The sequence below is a fragment of the Lathyrus oleraceus genome, chromosome 1 (assembly GCF_024323335.1).
Source record: "Lathyrus oleraceus cultivar Zhongwan6 chromosome 1, CAAS_Psat_ZW6_1.0, whole genome shotgun sequence".
In the NCBI taxonomy this organism is placed as follows: domain Eukaryota; kingdom Viridiplantae; phylum Streptophyta; class Magnoliopsida; order Fabales; family Fabaceae; genus Lathyrus; species Lathyrus oleraceus.
This window is the reverse complement of record NC_066579.1, coordinates 279954225-279962358: the sequence shown is the minus strand read 5'-3', so window position 1 is coordinate 279962358 and position 8134 is coordinate 279954225.

Genomic DNA, 8134 nt, shown 5'->3' with positions numbered 1-8134 from the left:
CTACATGAACTTTTTCTCATTTTAAGCCATTACATTCACCATTTTAAACATTGACTCATAAGCCATATATTCAATCCATAATCTTTAATCCAATTTCCAAACATAATCCAAATTCCAATTTCAACCATGTCAAATTCCATAACACACATTACAATAAACATACATTCAATTCAATCTCCAATTACAAGCATTCAAATCTCATACATAAACTGTGAAAACAAGCTTCTCAAAGTGTTTTGATGAAGACACGCTCAACATATAAGCATTGAAAAAAGAATGACTCGAGACTCAAGCTCAAGCGTTTCTTTTCAAAGCACTTCAAAGTCTTGAATATTGCTATTGATTTGATCAAAGTGTTAAGGTATTAAGTTATCATTCTCTCTATGATAAGTCAAGCGCTCTATTTTTTATCATCCATACATGTGTTGGCTGCTTAGGTCTCTTAAACCTTTCTCATATGCAGTCACCCTTATTTCAAAATGCATTCTTCCATTTTGTTGTGTGGTAATCAATTACTAGCATTAAGGTAATCGATTACCAGCTATGTGTGCTGCTCTGCCATACAATTTTTACATCAAGTAATTGATTACACCCTTTTGGTAATCAATTACACAATGCATTTTTCCAAATATTGTAACATTGACTCAGGTGTAACCGATTACACCATACTGGGTAATCGATTACCACTGAACCAGTGGCAGAAAACATTGCATTTTTTAATGAAAATTTTCTATGGAGTGTGTTCTTGAACCATGGCATCCTTTCATGTATCATAACCATTTAGAGAGGTTTCTAAGGGTTATATATAACACATTTTTGCAGATTTTGAATACACCTCCTTTCTCATAAAATATTTTCAAACAATCTTCTTCATTCATCTTTTCAAAATTATTTCAAGTGTTCTTGATCAAATTTTCTGGTGAAACTATTTACAGAATTTTCATACACATTCATATAGTTTCATCCATATCATCATTAGAGCACTTATCCAACAAAGATATTCCAATGACAAAAAGTGAACTTGGTTATTCAAAGTTTTCCAAACCAAGTTCTAGTAAAACTATCTTTGTTAAAGCTAATTACCAACCAACCAAAGAGAAAGTGAACAAGCCAAAAGATGTTTATCACTATCCTAAAAGAAAAAAAAATTCTAAAAATAAATCTTATGTTCCTAGATATATAAGTAACTTTGAACCTACTTATTTTTATTGTGGAATAATTGGCCATACTCCTAATGCATGCTATGTTAAATTTTTTAGCATAACAAGTGGGCATTACGTATGGGTAAAGAAAGACACTGATTATGAAGGACCCAAAGCAATTTGGGTACCTAACAAAATGTAATTTTTGTTTTATAGGTATTCTTGAAAACCACATCAAACCTTTGGTATCTTGATAATGGTTGTTCCAAACATATGACGGGAGACATTAGCAAACTTTCAAATGTAGCATTAAAGGCCAAGGGTTATGTCACATATGGTGATAACAACAATGGGAGAATTATTGGTATAGGAAAAGTTGGAGCACCACCTTTCACGTCCATTGAAGATGTCCTTTATGTTGAAGGAATAAAGCACAATCTTATAAGTATTACCCAACTTTGTGACAAAGGCTTCAAATAAAGTTCACCAAGGATGAATGCTTGATTGAAGATGATGTCTCTCATGAGGTAAAACTCAAAGGTACGAGAATTAATAATATTTTTATGATTTCCCTTGATGATTTGTCTTTAAAGGTAAAATGTATTATGATGAACAATAATGAGTCATGGCTTTGGCATAAAAGATTCGCACATATTCATATGGAATATTTGAATAAACTTATAAAGCATGATCTTGTTATTGGATTTCCTAAGATAAAATTCGTCAAAGATAGATTATGTGATGCATGTCAAAAGAGAAAACAAACCAAATCAACTTTCCCATCAAAGAATGTCATGTCCACTACAAGGCCACTACAATTGTTGCATATGGACTTATTTGGTCCATCAAGAACAAGAACCTTCGGAGGTAATGTATATGCTTTAGTTATTGTTGATGATTTCTCTAGATACACTTGGACTTTCTTCTTAGTGCAGAAAAGTGACGCATTCAATACGTTCAAGAAATATGCAAAGCAAATTCAAAATGAGAAATCTTTATCTATTACCTCCATAAGAAGCGACCATGATGGAGAATTCCAAAATTCATCCTTCGAAGAGTTTTACGAAGAACATTGAATATTTCATAATTTTTTATCACCAAGGACTCCTCAACAAAATGGAGTGGTGGAGAGAAAGAACAGGTCACTTGCGGATGTTGCTAGAACAATGCTTAGCGACTCAAGTCTTCCAAAGTATTTTTGGGCGGATGTGGTAAGCACGACATGCTATGTAAGTAATAGAATTATTATTAGACCTATCTTGAAAAAGACCCCTTATGAACTCTTCAAAGGAAGGAAACCAGACATCTCTTACTTTCACATTTTTGGATGCAAATGCTTTGTTCTCAACAATGACAAAGACAATCTAGGTAAGTTCGACGAGAAGTCCGACGAAGGTATATTTCTTGGACATTCTCTTACTAGTAAAGATTATTGAATATATAATAAAAGAACTTTAAAAATTGAAGAATCTATGCATGTTACGTTTGATGAAACTAACCCCTCCAAGGAGGATATTGTTTTATGTGATGATGATAATGATGATATTGTAGAAGTTCCTCAAAAGATACTTCAAGTGGAAACAATGATAATCAACCAAAACATCAAGATGAGAAAGATCAATAAAAGACAGATGACAATGATCTACCTAAGGAATGGAGAACTCATCGGGATCATCCAATTGATAAAGTCATTAGTGATATTAGTCAAGGCATTGCAACAAGATTAAATCTCAAAGATGCATGCTTGAATATGACTTTTATTTCACAAATTGAACCTTCCAAAGTTGATGAAGCTTTAGGTGACGACCAATGGATGATTTCTATGCAAGAAGAGTTAAACCAATTCTAAAGGAATCAAGTTTGGGAACTTGTCCCTAGGCCAAGTGGTAAACACATCATAGGTACTAGATGGGTGTTTAAGAACAAACTTGGCGAGAATGGTATAATTGTTCGAAACAAAGAAAGATTGGTGGCCCAAGGATACAATCAAGAGGAAGGCATTGATTTTGAATAAACATTCACTCCAGTTGCAATGTTAGAAGCTATCCGTTTATTACTTGCTTAAGCATGCTCATTAAATTTTCAGTTATTCCAAATGGATGTCAAGAGTGCATTCTTGAATGGCTACATCAATGAAGAAGTCTATGTCAAACAAACCCTGGGCTTTGAAGACTTCAAGAATCCTTCATATGTTTTCAAGTTGAGGAAAGCTCTTTATGGCCTAAAGCAAGCACGTAGAGCATGGTATGATCGTCTCAGCAACTTTCTTTGTGAAAAGTGATTTGAAAAAGGTAAAATTGACAAGACCTTGTTTATTAAGAAAATAAAAGGTAACACTTTATTGGTTCAAGTCTACGTTGTTGACATCATATTCGGCTCAACAAATAAAGAAATGTGTGAAGAATTTTCATTGATGATGCAAGGAGAATTCGAGATGTCCATGATGGGTAAGATGAACTATTTTCTTGGACTCCAAATTAAGCAAATAAAGGATGACATCTTTATCAACCAATCAAAGTACTGCAAAGAGTTGCTGAAAAGATTCGAAATGGATAGTTGCAAGGAAATCTCTACTCCAATGGGATCCGGATCGTATGTTGATCAAAATGAATCAGGTGTCTCGATTGACATCACAAAGTATCGAGATATGATTGATTCCTTACTTTATTTGACGGCAAGTCGTCTTGATATAATGTTCAGTGTGTGTCTTTGTACGTATTTTCACATTCTCGGAAATACATTAGTATTATGGGCTTGCAAGAAACAAGCATGTGTTTCTCTTAGCACTTCCGAAGCGGAATACATAGGAGTAGGTAGCTGTTGTGCTCAAATACTTTGGCTTAAGCAACAACTTTGTGACTATAGACTCGATCTTGGATGCATTTCTCTATGTTGTGACAACACAAGTGTGATAAAAATTACAAAGAATCCGGTCATGCACTCAAGAACCAAACATATTGACATTCAACATCACTTTATTCATGATCACGTGCTTCAAGGATATGTAGAAGTCACATTTATGGATACTCATAATCAAGCCGCTGAAATCTTCACAAAACCATTGGCACGAGAACCGTTTTACAAAATTTGAAGGGAACTTGGAAGTCTAGATGATTATGACATTTAACTCTTCAAAAACCCATCAATTCAAATACAAAGGTACACTCTCTTTTTACACAATATCTTTTATTTTGAAATATATATGTATTTTCTTACATGAGTTTGAAGAAAAAGTCAATTTTATGTCTTTACAATGTTTGTATTACGTGTTTGCCTCGCATAAAGTTTCCAAAGGATATGTTAGAATATGTGTAATTATTGATTTGTTAAATTTCATTGCATGGTGATCTTGGTGAAGCTACTATTTTTTTTCTGGAGGTAATCGATTACCACCTTGGGTGTAATAGGTTACATCCCTATTGTGTGACTTATTTTGGCTTCTGTTTGTGAGGTAATCGATTAACAATTTAGGTGTAATTGATTGCACCCCTGTTTCGTGACTCCATTTTGCCTTTGTTTTATGGTGTAACTGATTACACCTCCATGGGTAATCGATTACACATGAGCGTTCCAGAATTCTTATTTTAATTAAATGTGTGACTTTTGGGTAAGTGTTTATTTTTAATTTTTATACTCAAATTTTTTATACACTTTCTTAACAACTTTCCTTTATCACTTTCCTATATCACTCTTCATCTACTCTAAACCTTTAAAGTTCTTCTCTCTCATTTATCTCCATAACCTAAACTCCATTAAACCCCATTAAAACCCCACTTACAAAACTCTATATATTTCCACTCTCTTTTCCCCAAACTCCCTTCCAAACTCCTTCCAAACCCCAAAAACCCTAACTTTTAAGCTCCCATGGCTCCATCAATGAAAGATAAAGGCAAAACCAAAATTGATGAAGGTAGCTCAGAACATCAAGAAGCTGCTCAACATGCTCCATCCCTCAAACCAGGAGACTTACGTTTGACTTTCGGAATCGGTCCCTTATGCCGGTGTGTTATACCTTAAAATTTTCCCTCCCCTTCTCACCTATTCATCCAATCCCTTGATCAGGAGATCACTTGCATACATTCACAATTCATCCACATGCATCATTCATCATGGATTCAGAAGAAACTTGGGCTTTTAAAAGCTAAGGTTTGCATGGATATCAAAGCTCAGAGGCATGGTCTAACCATATCATCAGCAGGGGGATGAGAAATCCTAATGATGGTAGTGAAGGCTTGAATTCAACAAAGGTGTGACCAGACAATCTAGTGCCTTCAAAGCCCTAATTTCTCAATGCATGATCTCTTGGAGCTTTCTCAGGCCTTATCTTGGTCTCCAAAGCCCTAATCAGGAGATGGTGAATCAGATGAACTTGGCGGCTTTACTGTGTATACATGACCCCCCAATCTTCACCCATTGTTAATTTGCTTGGCCTAACCATTCTTGGAGCTTTGGTTTTGGTCCAAAGTTATGGTGTTATTCCTATGATTATGGATACATCTTTGGTCCTGGTCATCTAAACAACCAAGCTTCATGTGTTTCAAGCCACTTGCTAGTCATGATATTGGTTCATGGATACTATGTCAAAACCCTAACCTTATGGTCTCATTTCATGGCCTTGTTCATGTACATTATCAGTCAAGCCATTTCCTTTTCAAAAGTCAAACATGCAAGTCATAAAACAAAACAATTTGGAAACCAATTTCAATCACTTTTCAAATCATTTCAATTCATTTCATGTCATTTTAAACCATTCTACACAAGAAAATACAAAATTTGACATTTTTGACCAATTGTTGACTTTGGTCAATCGTTGACTTTTTGGTCAACTTTGACCAAAGTCAACCCAAACCCCAAAAACCCTTAATTTCACCCTAATCACCAATTCAATGTCATTTTATAAGGAAAATACAAGGAAAAGTGAATTTTGACCAATTGTTGACTTTGGTCAACAGTTGACTTTTTTGGTCAACTTTGACCAAAGTCAAACTAGGTCCTTGGTCATCCCTAATCACTAAATGGCTAGTTCTAACTCTGATTTCATTCTCCATGTCCATGTGATCTTTGGTTTAACCATTTGAACTTAATTCTTCACTTTGATGCCAACATGCTTTGAACTTGGTCATATCTTGAACACTTGGATTTCTTGCCTTGATAACCAACTTTTACCCTGCTGTATATGCCCTGCATTCACCACAAAACAGACACCCTAATCACACGGTCAAACATGGTATATGCATGGTTAATTTGATAAGGCAATGCACATGAATGTTGGTTTTGCACTCACCTTGATACACCCTACATCATGGAGAGATACTGCAGCCCAAACCCTTTAGCCTGCAGTAGGAGACATCCTTAATGTCTAGGATCAAAGCCTTGCTGCACCAAGCCAAAAGGCAAGCAAGTTGGTCTTGTTGGAAACCAATTCCTAGTCTCAAACTAAACCACAAACATGTACCACATTCACATAATCATGTACTAAACTTACATTGGTTAATTGGACAACACAACTCACTTGGATTTGGCATTGAATTCACCTTGGCAAGTATCCTGCAATCGTGGTCCTGTAGCATCCATGACCCTGTAGATTCATGCCACTAATGGCCAAAACAACAGACATACATGATCAAAACCTTGGTCCTATACATTACCACATAATGACTGCAATGATCCAAATGAGACCACACCAGGGCAGTGGATTTGCAAGGTTGAACATCAATTACATTGGCCTGCAAAATCAATACATTACCATAAGGTCTTGAGCAGAAACAGGCCAAGGATGGACTATAAAACTCCACCATCCAAAAGCATGTGCTACTAGCAAGGCTTCACCTTGATCATAACACCATGACATTTGATTTTGATTAATTGAACTGGTGTTAAGCCTGCAAGTATCAACACCATTCTCCATTTGAAACACATATTGCCACCTCAAAGCCATTTGCCTTGTTGTTCCAACTTGCTACAATGCCAAACCTGTATAGACCAAAGTCATAACCAACAAGGAATGTCATAAAATCCAAGCCATGAAATGTGTGGACTTACCATGAGGCTAAAAACCAAATCTGTTATAAACTTGAGCCAGACTTGCAGGGTCCTTGTAGTGCATAAATCAAACCATGACCATGCTGCATAATGGAAGGTTGACACCATATGCCAATTCAGCTAGAATGACACAACAACATCTAACATAGATTAGTTCACCATTCAGTTTAACTTGGTTATCTTGCATCCATACACCATGAACCAACAAGGTAATCCACCACCTTCACAGCTAGACTTGCAGCAGTTGGTCAAGAGCAATCACCAAGGACTTGAAATGTTTCAGTAAGGCCAACCAACTTGCTGCAAGCACTACCTGCCCAAGTTAGAATGTGAAAACATGTTGCATCCTCAGGATCTCCCACTGGTATTCCAAGGGATGGCCACTGCAAAACCCGCTACACTTATGGTTCATCACTATCAAACCTGACCACAAACATCATTCAAGCAGTTCTACAACCACAAGACCATGAGACTTCCCTGTAGCACACTCAAAGCCTTGGCAACATTTTACATCAAATCAGGGTCGTAACTGGTAGGAAATATCCTCCTTAAAATCAAAACCTGAAATGCAACAGTGTTTCAAATTAAAACAAAGCAGTTCTGCAACATGAAGCAAACCAAAACCACAACATGGACTCACTTCATACATCAAACCAACATTGATAATTCAGCAACAAACATTCCAATCCAATGCAAAGCTTTATGACCATGGCATAACAACACTAACACACGTGACACTTCCCAAACTAAGTCACAAAGTTCCAATTCACTAACCAAGTCACCTAGGAGAAAAAACCTATTCAACTAGTCATCATTCAAGCCAATGAACTAATCCCACTTAAGTATAACCTACAACAGCCAGTCATTAACCTTTATCAACTAACCAAATCATGATTAACTGAGTGAGGTTCAACTAACTGAGTTCACCACTAACTCAGTGAGCCAAGATT